General features: G+C 42.1%; 1 long non-coding RNA gene across 1 annotated transcript; it reads left to right on the top strand.

The window, feature by feature from the left end:
• The first annotated feature begins 9,363 nt into the window (after positions 1–9,363).
• Positions 9,364–10,219, top strand: LOC119027563. The gene is made up of 3 exons (XR_005077414.1): positions 9,364–9,451; positions 9,595–9,695; positions 9,823–10,219. It is a non-coding gene; the product is annotated as an uncharacterized LOC119027563 (long non-coding RNA).
• Positions 10,220–12,487: the final 2,268 nt, after the last annotated feature.

Genomic DNA, 12,487 nt, shown 5'->3' with positions numbered 1-12,487 from the left:
TGCGCATCATTAGTTCGCCCGTTTGCTGCTAAATCCCGAACATGTGCCTTGAGCTTGCAAACAATGCGTCTTAAAATAGTTCAGTACAGTTACAGTACAAACTGTGAAGGGATTTAAAATGCTAACCAGAAGTGGCCATAGGTGGATTGTGCTGCTTTAAGGCGTCCTATTTACCACGCCAGTTATTTCCAAGTGAGGGAACGAATGGTTTCCAAAAGTGCCAGTTAGCTTTTTAACGAGACTCGTGTGATATACCCACTTCCTGCTTATTACGTGTTGACTATGACCATTATGCCTTCGCAAGAATTCAGGGTAACAACAAAAGGCCTGTCTCGGCATGTTCGCTCGACTGCACCATGTTGAGCTTTATGTAATAGGCTGGTGTCGAACCAAACACAGATTGTGTAAATGGCTTTTTATTGCTTGTCAACAGTGTCACCGCGGCACACCTCTCACGCATCCGTCTTTTACGCAAGAGGTCTGAGACCCAGTGAACTACTTTAGGTGTGTGTGTGCTCTGTCTCAGGCTCAGAGAGTGTTTATTTTGGGTATGTCGAAACCAGATTTTATACCTTCAGGGTGAGATGGAAAGGCAGGGGAGCGCGTTCTGAATCGTGTTGTGGAGCAGCTACAGCAGCCCCGATGGCTGATAATATGAAGACATCTGCTTGAAGCGCACAGCAGGGTGCCATGTGTCATCACCTGTGAGTTGTGAAACACGCGTGTAAACATGCCAAACAGGGGATTTACCTGAACCACCTGCAGGTATTTGCTCCCAGGGGAAAATGCAAATAACTTCATAATCCAAGTTGCACTGGCAGGCTTGATTTGAAATTCTTGTTTGAAACTACTTGAGATGATAAATGACGGCGATATATCATCGCCACAGGCAGCCGTTTAATCTTTGCCGCAAATTATTTTCATGAAATTAAAATTTCGTCTCGTTTAAAGTATTCCGAGCTTCATACCTGATTGCACCCGCGAGCCCTGAGGGCAGACGGAGTTTTAGTTTGAACTTCTGTGAAAAATGAAAAAACGTTCAATCAAAGGAGACACCGTTTTAATCCGCTGCGGCTCTGAAGTACAAATAGGGACAAACCACACTCTTCTTTTATCCACGTGAGGCTCCTGTCAGAGCCAGTCCTGTTGCCTGGGCTGTAAGTGTGATGGTGAGCATTATGGGAATTGTTGCAATCGGAGGACGGTGTGTGTGTTTTGGGGTTTACTGGTGGTAGGCGTTAATACTCTGAGTGTTTGTGCTAATCTGGGTGGGAAAAATGACTGCGCTGGAATGCTTTCTGGCCAAGTGTGTGCTCGCGTGAAGCACGGCTTTGTATGTCAGAGCACAAAGCCAAACCTGTTTACTGTGGTTTTTGTGTTCAGCGCTACTAGAGAGCAGAACAGGGCAGACGGAGCTAAAAGGGTGGATGTATGTAATGGTCAATTACCTAAATGGGGGTGCTTTACAGTGACAGGACTGCAGACCGTTTATGACTTAATGGTCTAATGGGAGTTGGGCTTTCTGGGGCACAGAGTATATATTCCATAACAGAGAGAGCATCGGCATCACATGACAGTCTCCGTAACAAAAAGAGCGACCTGTTGCTTTGCTTGATTTCATACATTGCAAAGTGGAATTGATTGATGCAAATCTGGTCAGATGATCCCCAGTAGATCGAAGAAGATCGTTTCCCGATCTGGAGCTCATGTTTCCCATAGCTAAGTCGTCAGAAGTCGTTAATGTCTCTCTGAGTGCCGATCCACGTCTATACCGGAGCATATTTCCAAGACATTCACATACGTGAATGAAGAGTAACGACAGCGTAACTAGGTGGAGTAGACAGGACAGAGAGTACAGACACTGCAGGCCAGAAAGCTCCCGCCAGAGTTTCTTAAAGATGCAGATTAAAAGTTGAAAACAAAGCATGCTAAGCAGCTAGCCATGGCCCATCCCGGTTCAAAGCTCCTGTTCTAGCTATGCTATCGCCAACACTTCCCCTGGTAACCAAACTGCCCGTCTGGACTGCTAGCTGCACAGCTAACGGAGCTCGCTAGCTAAAGGCAGCAATACTTAATGGCAGTTACTCTGGTTATCTGCTTCCCACTGTATGTTTTGTGTATGAATTTTACCAGTTCTTACATATTGCTGCTTTAATTAACTGAATTTAAGAATCAAATGACAAAATGCAATGTCGCTTGTAGAGACAATCTTACAACAAATCGACCAAATTGGCTGTTTCCCATGAGTCTATACAGACACTCGTAGCATCTTTCTGCTAATTCTTTTGTTGTCTTCCCCGCAATGTTACTGTCCTGCCCCAAAGTGGCCATTGCCATTGTTTTGTCATATTCCTCCATGTCTTTTAGAGACAAAGTGCAATCCCAATGCGTTCTTTCTTTCTTTCTTTCTTTCTTTCTTTCTTTCTTTCTTTCTTTCTTTCTTTCTTTCTTTCTTTCTTTCTTTCTGACAGACTTCAGCAAGAGCAATTAATTCCACAGCCCTCTGCTTGGCTTATTCAGCATGTAACTGATATCATTCAAGTAGTGCTAAATGTAATTACCCATTACATATGAATCACTCTAATTTGCTATTGAAAGGGGACACTTTCTCCTCTAATGGGATGATGGATGGAGAGTTTTGGCTGGACTGCTGCCAGGAATTGCCTTTTTTTTTTTTTCAGAGAAGGAAGGGGATTTGAAGGTTGTTGCCTCTCCTTTATATTTGCCCAAAATTTAATTGGACATGTAACTGATACTGTGCAACACACGATCCCCTCCAGCCCTGCTCCGCTGGTGTATTTCCACCGTCTTCTTAGCCCATTGCGAGGTGGGTTTGCATCAGCCATGTGAGAAAATAGCAGAAGAAACAGATTGTCTGCCAAACAACAGAAGCTCCTGATGATCTTGTGACTGCAGCCTCATCAATAAGTCAGTGTTCACTGATGTACCACATGAACAGGAGTGATGTACTCTGGATGGGGGGAAAAAAAAGCCCAGGAGAGCGTTCTTGTGATCGAGGATGACTCATCTCGGACTGAACATTAACATCTCGAGGGGTTATTGTCAATGAGTTGGATGACGTAGTTCTCATCAGGTCGGGTCCTGTGTGTCCCATGATGTCATGAGGTATTTTTATTACATCTGTAGGACATGTTATGAGCATTTTGTGACCAGATTGGAGCCTTTTTATTGAATATACTGTTTGCTGAATCCCTTACACCTGGGACAACTTGACGATCCCCTGCATATGCTGCTGTTATTTCCTTCCGCTGTACCTCACATTCAGCCCCATAGTATATCTACATGACTAGGACATACAGAGGATTGCATCAGCAAAGACAGTGCTAATTGGACTCAAGTGTAATTGCAATTGTAATCAAACCTGAGAGCTATCTGTCCAAAAAAGACCTTGATTTTATACTCGCTCTAGATTCAATAGCTCTCTATTGATCCTGAAGATATTAATGTTTGGTCAGGTATTGGTCTACTTCTTTCTCAGATCACACATTGGAAAGAGCTACGCTAAACATCAGCTGCTTCCAGCTTCTTAAACATGAGGATTTGTTGCGTTTCTTTCTCACTTATGGGTTTCGGACTGTTTGTTAGATAAAAGAGCTATTTGAATCACTTTGGCCCCTGGGAAACTGCACTGAGCATTTTTTGACTCTTTGTACTCACATAATTGGGAAAATAATAATCAGATCTTTCAATGATTAAAATTGATCATTAGTTGCAGCCCTATTGCTGTGTAGGTGAAGTTAAGTCAATACTATTCCAGCGTACTAAACATAATTTTAGCGTGCGGTGAAATGGGCCCAAACATGGCAGACTCTTACGTCATATATATACTGTACTGACAACATGGACATTGGTCCTCTTTGTGTCCTCTTGCCATATGTGTGAGGCTGAGATGTCAGGAAGCGCTTCCTGCTTATCTCTGCTGAGGGACAGTATAGAGGGTGTAGCTCTGTACAGTAACAGTCACAGCACCACATGGCCTCATCCGATCTGCCGACGTGTCACGTGATTCTCCAACAAGCCACTCTTTTGTTGCTGTTTGTTCTCACGACCCTCTATTCCACATCCAGAGAAGGAGCAGGCCTCAGCAGCACAGACTATAGATTGTGTCAGCTGTGGTGGCCTGATGTGCTAATGACCTTGATTCTGTGTGTTTGTTTTACTTTTTTTTGTTTTTCAAGACGCACGTTAGAAAATGACATGGAAATCCACTGACTGATTGACTGACTGGTGATTTAATGGTTGCTGTGCCACACAGTAGATATTCACTTTTTCCAACTTAAAACATGTCGCATGAAGCCTTTATATCATAAAAGTGATGGCAAAGTAAAACCATTTTCAGTTATGGCACAGTTTGTATCTTAGGTCAGTTGTATTTGAATATGTTAAAGGTGCACTATGTAGTTTTAGGGACAACATTTCAATCAGAAGATGCCCAAACAAACCATAATTAATAAACTAAATCATTTTCATGACTGAATAAACTGAATGAACAAATTGACGTTAAAGGAAAGCACAGCTTTAAACCGTTTCACTTTGTTCATATGTGGCTGACCCTGCCACCTTCCTGGCTACAAACAGTTTTCTGGGGACCTTATTTTCAGCTATGGAAGAAAACAGAAATTTCTTCTTGAAAACTAACAAAACGCCCCTTTAACATGATCAGACAGCTCATGTCGGGTCATTCTTAACAGTGCGTCTCGTATGTATGAGGCTGACGACACTGGAGCTCAGCACATCATGGTAACGATGTCACCCCTCTCCCACTGTTGCTCCATATGCTCACTGTCTTTCCTCAGGGCTATACAATGATCACTGTTGTGTGTGCGTGTGTGTGAGAGAGAGAGTGTGTATGTGCGTATGTATTCTGTAGGGGGGCTTGTAAATATGTTCACGAATCTTGTCCTGTTGATCATTATTCATGTCGCAGTCGTGTTTTTGCATAATACCTTATGTGAAACACAACCAAGGCACCTGATCAGTTCATAAACATGAACTAGCCATTTAGCATTCATAAATAGACAGATGGATGAGATAGATTTATTGCCCAGCACTTTCATTTGTATGATTCCACAATGTCACCGTTTGTCCCACCGATGCAGACAACAGAGGGTCGGGGCGTGTTCCCCCTGAAGTCCACCACCATCTCTTTCGTCTTCGCCACGCTCAGCTGCAGGTGGTTCTCCCCACATCACTTAACAAAATTGCCCACCAGGTCTCCGTTTCTCCGTCCCTCTTGCCCTTTACACGCCCCACAATGGCTGCGTCATTAGAGAATTGCCTAGTGCTAGTGCAGAACTTAAAGTCTGCAGTGTAGGTGTTGAAGAGGAAGGGAGAGATCACAGTTCCCTGGGGGGTGCTGGTGTTGCCAATCAGATGGTCAGACCGACGGTTTTATAATCTCACAAACTGCCGTCTGCCCATCAGATGGTAATCGACCCATGTGACGAGGGGAGAATCCTTATCTAAATGGAAACATTGTCTCCCACATGCAGTTTAGGTTTCATGACTCTAAGGCAATGACTTGGAATATGTTATTGCAAAATGTCAACACATGTCTCAAGTTCACCTCCCAATATTTTAGCCGGATGTTACACTCGCAGAAAGACAAAGTCACCACAGCTTCGCAGCAGAAAAAAAACGTGTGCATTCATTAGATCCGCTGAAAAATACAGCAGATGTTTTGAGTTGAACATGAACGGCTGCTAACTTCAGAAGGAGCTCAGGAACAGCTAATTGGAGGGAGGCTGCATCCACCCGTGCAAACATTGTTCCAAGCCGATCATCATAGAAGGAACCAGGCTGAATGACAAGTGCCTTGATTTGGGGGCTGGTTGAGGATTTGTGCCTGACGAAAGAAAATCACTTCTGCGCGGCAGTAAAGCGTATCGATCGGGATAAGAGAACCTGTCAGGGTCTCATGAATATGAAAAAATGAAATTAATACATCAACGCTTTTTTTGCGCGGAGGTTTCAAAAATATTTTTAAAAAGCTTGTGATAAACTGTAGAAGAAGAGAAAAAGACTGACAAGCTGCCATAGCAGACACCACATGCATCACGCTCACACAAGACCGTTCTTTCTTTCTGGCAGCGCTCTGAAAGGTGGATGAGAAATTTGTGGGAGGGGATCCTTCTGTCATACAAAGATTAGGCGAAGCAAAGGAAAGTAGAATTAAAATGTCAAGGTGTTCCTTTAACGTGCCTCCAGTCCCCCCCCAGCGTTATGTCACAGCCCTAAAATTACTTCTGTTGCTCAGAATTCTTCACGGCCATGTTACGTTTTGAGTGCCATGTTTCCCTCCCTTCCTCCACCTACCTGCCTCAGTCTTCTTTAGGACAACTACAGCTGTATTACTACCATAGGATCAAGTCAACATTGTTATTAGTTTTGCATTCTAAATGTTGTCCTGGATTCTCTGTTGCCTGCCTTTTCTTGCCAACATTTTTAATTAAGATTTTCCTGGAAGAGGATGTGGCTGGCTGGCTAGCATGCTAACTTCATTAGATATCTCTAGAACACAGTACATAATGGTTTTGACATAATGTCAGCACTGCTGTTTCTTCACACTCTGGTGATAATCTTAGTGTTGGCATATCTTTGAATTAAACAGCAATTTACTGTAACAATTTAGGTTCACCACGATAAGACAAAATCCAAACAAACTGAAATAAGGTTGTTGAAATAAAACTAAATACAAGGAGAACATATCAAATACATCACAACATCAAATGCCTTCACCTGAAGAGCCAGAGACCATAAATTCAGGCACCCATAACCACCTTCAAGGGTGAAAAGTTTTTTAATTAGCTCCCCTTTCTTCCTTTTGCACTGCCACCTCTTCTCTCCTCTCACTGATTCTTCTCATCCTGTCTAACCTCTTGTCCATAGCGACTTACAATGAGTTAGGATGTGGGGGTAAAGTGATCCTCAGCAGGATCATTATCCGTTCCTCCATTTCTCCCTTGATCCTTCCAACGGACCCAAATTCCACCATTTCAACCTCCGTCCTCGGCTCCTTCCCTTCGTTCGTAAGCGCTCTCCTGAATCAAGGTGCTCTGACAATTGCTCTGGAATGACAGTTTTTCACCCTAATCCTCGGGCCTGTTGTCATGGAAATTGGCCCTCCAAAACAGCACAATTCAGCGCCCCTCACATGAAACATGAATGATGAATTTGAGTTCTTGTGTGTGTCAACGTGTGTGTGTGTGTGTGCCGTGGAGGCCAACAGGCAGATTTCAGCAGTTAATCACTTGGTCTGTCATTTCATCAAAAGAGGAAAAAGGAAGTAAAGAGAAGAGGAGAAAGATGCGTTTGAATGGAGACAGGATGGTGGAAAATCTGCCCACTGGTTAATTTCTCAATGCAGGATTGCGTTCAATGCATTCGCTGACAGGGCTACTGAGTTTGCCTAATTGCTTCGGGCTAAAAACCGCTCTATCCACAAAGAAAAACTAGGCTAGGCGCTTAGCCATCTCAAAATAGATAGAGCTGAATGCCTTAGTCTCCTTGGTACTGCTGCGAATTGGCCAGTTTTAATAACCCTGTGAGGATGGAAAGACAGAGGGTGAGTGTGGAGAGATAAGGGCTGATTTAGTCTGGCTAAATTCTGCAGACTGCACTCATCTCTTAGTTTGTTTGTAGGACAACTTTTTTTGTATTTCGATAGTATTTCCCCCGCTTGTAGACACTCATGAGTAGGTCCTATTTATCTTATCTGTTCAATCCCTGATCTGACACTGAGTGCAATTGCAGAAACACTAATGTTCTATCCTGATTGTAACACAAGGGTAGTTAATATACTCCTGTATGCATCATTTTAACATCATCCTTATTCCTGATCTCTCTTTAAAAAACAACTACTTAATATCCCAGTGAGTGTCTTTTGTTTCTGAACCAAATGAGTAAAAGTTACAAGCACCCTTTGGTGCATAGAACCAAAAATGTATTTTATATGCCCCCAGGTATAACCAGAATGTCCTCTTTGATTCAATAAAGCTTAATCCATGATCAAATAAAGTATATTTAAAGGCGCAATATATAATAAATTCAGTTGAAAACATTCAAAAATGGACTAAATTCATCAACAGCATGTGAAATAACAGGATGTTAAGCAGATAGCTACAGAAGTTAGCATGCTAACCATTCTGTCTGAGCCCATCCTAGTCCAAAGTTCCTAATCTAGTGGTGTACGCGCCCCTGGTGCTCCAAGCTCATGGCAAAGACAACTAGCTGCAAGGCTAACTGAGGTAAGTAGCTACCAACAGCTACACCTTTGAGTTTGAATCGGACACTGATTCCAATTCTTACATAGTTCACCTTTAAATCTACCAGATCCAGATTTACAATTTGGATCAAAGTGTTCTCACTAATAGATAACAGACAACTTAATTTGCCAGACTTAGATTATTAATAATTAGATAATTAAATCAACATGAATCAACATGAATTTAGTCCCTGATAAATTAACATTTTTTTTATTCTCACAATTTCTTAACAGAAAGAGAAAAAAAAAAAATCTGGATCAGCCCCTTTAACAGGAGCTGCACTTAGAGTTAATATTTTCTTAGAGTTTGTATTTTCTGTGGAATCCTGCTGACAAACCAAACAATTTGTTAAGTCTCATTCTGAAGTAGTCAAAGAGTGACAATTTGGACCAGGCCACCAACCTGAAGTATCGGCATGAACGCCAACACTTCTCTGGTGCTCTGAGTTCCCAATCCGGACCAGTAGCTGCACCGCTAACTGAGTTAACTAGTTTATGGCAGCTACAGTTAGCAGCAGTTAGTGGTCAGCAAATAGGGGGTTGATATCCCACCCCACTATACATTTGACAGGTATCAGATTCTTACATATTGCACCTTTAATGTGTTTTAATGCTCATGTTTAGGCACTCACAGGACACGGTAAAGGTGAGCTAAGATTGTGGTCCTAGGTAAATATTCAAAATGAGACGCAACATGTTTTCTTTTTCTGTAAAGGGCTTACATGCCTCAGTATCCCATCTTCCTTCATGATCTCCCAGCTAATAGATTGTGAAAAACGGCTAGGCTTCTCTGGGATGTAATTTACAAACGTGTAAAAGAGGATACTGAAAAAGCTCATTCCAGCTGAAATAAAAACGAAATGGAACTGAACTGATTTGAAGTCAGCTGTGACAGAGAAAAGCGAAACAGATAACTAAATCTATTGTGTTTTATTGTCTTTATTAATATGTTAGCCCGTTTGTCTGGAGTTCATCTGTTATAATGGAGTGCATTATGGTGCGCACTCTTCACTGTTAATCAAGCGTTGAGAGGCTCAATAGGTCTGTTGCCATAGAAACCAAAAAATGAATAAGAGACCAGATCGCTCAATTGGACATGTAGTTGTTCCAGTCATTAATGGAGAACTAATGGGCCACTTTGTCTAAATCACAAGACTACAGAGATCGGTGCGTGTGTGTGTTCCTTTATGTGTGTGTGTGTGTGTGTGTGGGTGCAATCATATGATTTTTCAGTAATCATCATTCGGCTGCACGAGGCCTTCATCAGACTCAGTCTGAAGTGTCTCCCTTATTTGCTCTGTTGCCTGCAGTGATCTCCGGTGCTGTAAGAGAAGCAGAGTGTGCATTCAGAAGGCTGCGCCCTCGATCACAAACCTCTGTGACAGACAAGATCAGACTGAAGAGGCATCAGGTTTTTACAGAAATACAAATCTAAACAAGCACAATTTCACCTTTGTTATAACAGGCAGACCTCTCTCGGTATTTGTTTCTTCCATCTCTTCATGTCACTGTTTTTTTTCCCTCTCCCTCTTTCCCAGTGAGTCATACTGTCTCCAGTGAGCTCTGTTCCTCCTGATGAAGATACTGGCTCAGCAGGCTGACACTGCCCCGTCATATGATGTTGTTCTCATGTCTGCAGCCTTTGATTACAGTCAATTGGAGACAGTTAGCCCTAATCACCCTTCAATGAACCCTCTGTTCTCCTCGGCTTCATGAAACAACTTCTGTTCTGCCAGAATCTCACGCGAATGGCCGTGGGATATGTATTTTCAGGTGTGTTGCATGAACGAAGATGATTTCTGAAAACCGGCTCATCTTGACAGAGATTTTCTTTCATCTAAGAAGCTGTTTACAAAAGTGTTTAATGCGTAATGTTCATGGACTGGGCCTGACGTGACCCAGAGGGAGTTCAGGAGTTCAGGAGGTGATTTTAAATACAATTTTAAGACTGATGTCTCTCTTGTTTCTTGTTTCTCTCCTTGTTTCTTGTCTATCCACTGATCGACCTCATTTCATGGGACGTCATTTGCTGGTATGGGTTGAAGCAGAGACATTGGGAGCTTGTACCCCTCTTCTGGACAGAATTCAAATCTGTTTTTGACCATATAAATACATGTTAATCGTACTTACACAGTGGAGGATCTCACCAGCCGTTACCTGATAAAGTCTGAAAATAGAGAACTCCCTCAAAATATAGTCTGCTGCAAAATTCCACTAATAAGTTGCAATCAGGTAATGTGGTCCTATATCCATAATTTCAGAGTCTGATTCATTTGATCAAGCATCATCAGTATTCAAGGGCCTCTGGATCTGAAGCACAGCCATGATTTCCGGCAAATGTTACATCTCAAATATTCATGTCTTGATTGTGGTACGCTCACCGTATAGATCCATCCACTAAAGAGGTGTTTATGGAATAAATTACATAATCACTTTCCTCCAGATCGCAGAGAACACGAGGTTAAATGGATAATTTCAGCCGGCGCGTGTCTGTGATTACTGCTGATTTACTGAGCTCTGAGAAATGCTGCCTTTCTTCACCATGTGCAATGTTTTTATTCACTCTTTAAGCCGCGAACACCAAGCAAAAAACATTTGATCCTTTTCAGGATGGTTGCCATGCTGTTCAAAAAAACATACCCTTTCCCGATGCAACCTTTTTTAATTTGATAAATAAATCAGTGTGTAAAATAAGTTTTCATGAATATTTTAGCAAACAACTGAATCACAGAGTACAGAAGGCCAAGCAGACATGAGTCATACAGCCAGTGAAATGTACTATATAGTATCCCTAGTTTGCGTAGTCGTGTATTACGTAATTGTATTGTGTATTAGCCAACATACACATTTTTTTTCTGTTTAAAGTTAGATATTCTCACTTTATGAACTATATGACATTCACTGCCACAACATGTTCTGTGAGAGCACCAGCGTCACCGACTAACACAAATGGGAGCGTCATTCTCTGAAGAAGCTGGAAAAAAAGAAAGCAGCATCTGACCACACACTCACCAAATATGAACGGAGATTCTGTCACTGTATGACCTGTTCCTCATTCAAAAATCTTTTCAGAATCATAAGTGAGGGTGCTGACGGCGGCCATTTTGTGCCGTGCTTTGGAACGGAGGCTTCGTCAGGTCAAACTTCGCAGTGCTGATTCGGTATGGATCGATATTCTTTTACTGCGTGTCTCATTTCTTGCTATAAGTGTTTTCAGAATCCTACTTCAGAGTACGACAGGAACAAAGAACAGAGAAGCTCAGACACACAGGAGGATTATTTTCCGTTCAGAACGCCATGACTGTATATCTTTACATAGCAAATAATCGTTTACTTACTAATTTTCTAAATATCATATATTAATCCTTTATTAAGTCCACTGTGTCAGAATTGTTTCTGCTAAACCTTTACTGTCCACAGACAGACAGACGTGATCAATCTTTACGTATCTTCATGTTGCAACTTATTTCTCTGTTCAGTGGGTTCAATTCTTTATTTTTTGGGACAACGGTGTGCTTATGGATCACATTTTAGCCTAAAATTCCTATTTCAAGCACAGCTGGAGGTGTCTGGAAATCTCGGTAAACAACAGTCAGCTGCCACTGTCTTCACAGCCCTCTCACATGTAACTCCACTCACTTCAACTCCAACGTCTGAGTTTAAATGTCAATGTGAAATGAGACAGAGAGAAATTGTAAGTCGTCCGATGACAAATGTGAAGAAATCAGTGGTTTGCCTTAACTTGTTTCCTCTGAAGTATTTCCTGTTTCTCCATCTAATGTCCTGGAGTGGAGTTGCTAATGTGTGCCACTAGATTTTTGCATCTTTCAAGCCAACATGCCTGCCACAGCTGCATGAAACTTTATACGGTTACTTCATTTGTTTTATTATATTTCATCCAAAACACAGAGACCGATGTGAAATGACACCTTGTCTTAGTTTTAAACCATATGAACTAAGTACTTGTAATCTTTTTTTTTCAGCAGCACCTCAAGGCTAACAACACCACCAGCAAGACAACACATGCTTTTTAACAGGATGTACGTTCAGGTTGACCTTGCTGTCAGATTTCCCACCCTCACTGTTATGGCGTGGAACTGCTAACGTGGAAGCAGGCAGTGAGAACCAACTCAACTTCACTCCACCTTTTGTTCACTTCCAAACAGGAAGTAGGTCCTGTGGGGGTCTCCTCCGGGCCATACC

This window comes from Acanthopagrus latus, chromosome 10 (assembly GCF_904848185.1).
Source record: "Acanthopagrus latus isolate v.2019 chromosome 10, fAcaLat1.1, whole genome shotgun sequence".
Taxonomy (NCBI): Eukaryota; Metazoa; Chordata; class Actinopteri; order Spariformes; family Sparidae; genus Acanthopagrus; species Acanthopagrus latus.
This window is presented reverse-complemented; position numbering and strand designations above follow the sequence as displayed.